The sequence below is a fragment of the Procambarus clarkii genome, chromosome 55 (genome assembly GCF_040958095.1).
Source record: "Procambarus clarkii isolate CNS0578487 chromosome 55, FALCON_Pclarkii_2.0, whole genome shotgun sequence".
NCBI classification, from domain to species: domain Eukaryota; kingdom Metazoa; phylum Arthropoda; class Malacostraca; order Decapoda; family Cambaridae; genus Procambarus; species Procambarus clarkii.
In genome coordinates, this window is record NC_091204.1 from 26,702,762 (window position 1) to 26,704,992 (window position 2,231).

A 2,231-nucleotide genomic window follows, 5' to 3' on the forward strand; every position below is an offset into this window, starting at 1 on the left:
CAGAATCACTTTTATAAATTAGTAAAAAAGCAGCAGATCAATGAGCGTAGAATTCATCCTGCTGAGGTAAAGGTAATGCTGTTGACAGATAATGCCCCAGCTCACCCCATTGCTAAATTAACATCGCCTGATGGCAAAATAACATGTATGGCTTTACCACCAAACACTATATCTGTAATACAACTCATGGATTAAGGGTTATCTATGCTCTCAAAAGGCTTTGTCTGGCTAATGTCTGAGGCTAATGCCTGAGCTATGAATTTAGACATTATGGAAGTTCTGTTCTCTGAGGAAGACGAGATACTTAACCACTGCACTGCGCAACGAGCTTGTAGGCGCTCGACGGGTGGGGCGTAACACACCTCAGGGATCTTATAGGTATAGCGTATGATTCAAAACTCCCGCAGCTACATGGGGTTCACATCAGCCTCCTCAGGGCTCTTATAAACAGACGTCATTTAAAAAAAAAATCGTGGGCAACATTCCCGTGTGTAAGAGCCTCAGTACTGAGTGAGCAACCAAGGTTGGCACACACAGCATGAGCTCACAGCACTGCTGTTCAGCTTGTGACCACAGCATTGCCAAATAATGTCAAAATATATATGTAACTGGTATTATTTAGCCATGATAGTAGTACAGAAGAGCCTGAGTGTGATAATGACTGTGTACAATGTTCAAATGTCAGTGAATCAATGCTCTTCAGGATGTTCACAGCGCTAGCCACAGCACAACAGCATTATTTTGTCCATCTAGGAATCTTCAAACGACTTCATATGTTCCTTTACAAAATAAACGTGTGGTCTATTATTCATTTACAGGATTTAGTGACCAGGATTGTAATAATAGCAGGATTGTGGCGCTCTTATAAACAGACGCCATTTAAAAAAAAAATCGTGGGCAACATTCCCGGGTGTAAGAGCCTCAGTACTGAGTGAGCAACCAAGGCTGGCACATGCAACATGAGCTCACAGCACTGCTGTTGAGCTTGTGACCACAGCATTGCCAAATAATGTCAAAATATATATGTAACTGGTATTATTTAGCCATGATAGGACGATAATAGCAGGATTGTGGTGATAATTAGTGCTGTGCATAGTATTGTGGGAGGTGGAATTTTGGTGAGGGAGGGAGGGAATCGAGGTAGCGTCAGTGTGTGGCAGCCACTCTTGTTTTGCTCACCATACTAGTTTAGTGGTTCACTATGGTGAACACAAATGTAGATACATATATATAATGTGTGTGTATACAGTGTAATAACAGCAACAGGAGTATATTGGGAGGAACCATTTTGGTGAGGGAGGTGGCGTCGTACTCGTAGCGTTGTCGTCTGCTGTGTGACTTGTCATGCAGTGTATGGTGGCCACTGTTCTGTTTGGACATAATACGAGTTTAGTTGTATGGTTATGGTGAATAAAACATGTTGATATTTATACATAATGTGTGTAAATAGTGTAATAAAAACAATAACAGTATGGTGGGAGGAGGAATGTTGGCGAGTAAGGTGTTAGAGGAGTGAGGGAGGGCTGGCTGGCTGGGTGTGGCAGCTCAATCTTGTTTTTTGGGCTCACCATACGAACTTAGTGGTTCGTTATAGTGAACACATATGTAGATGGTTATATACAATGTGTGTGTATATAGTGTAATAACAGCAAAAACACTGTTTGATCGTAGAACATAATATACACCTTACATCTTGTATAATCTATGATTGAACAACTGACCACTATCGTACCTTCCTCATAGCAAACATGGACATAATACCACCAGAAGCAAACTCTCATTCAGGCTACACAGTGAATCAGCCTTAGGCAATCTCTCAAATGCACTTCACAATATTAACTGGGAATCTGAATTCAAGAATACACAGGATATCAACTCATTAACTAACCTCTTTCTCTCCAAAACTCTAAACTTCTACAATACTCACTGTCCCCTCCTTATCAAACAAGTAACTGACAAAAGAATAAACAATCCGTGGCTCACAAGTGGCATACTTAAATCAATCAACAAAAAACTTGAATATGAAAAGAAATCTAGGATTGGCCTAGTTACAAAGGAAGTAGTTAAAAGGTACTCATCAGTGCTTACCAGTATCATAAGAAAAGCTAAACTTTCATATTATGAGAATAGATTCAAAGAAGCAAAAGGCAACATGAAAAACACATGGAAAACCATCTCTAATATCCTAGGAACAAAACGACACTCCCACAACCAGATAATACTCTCTAAGG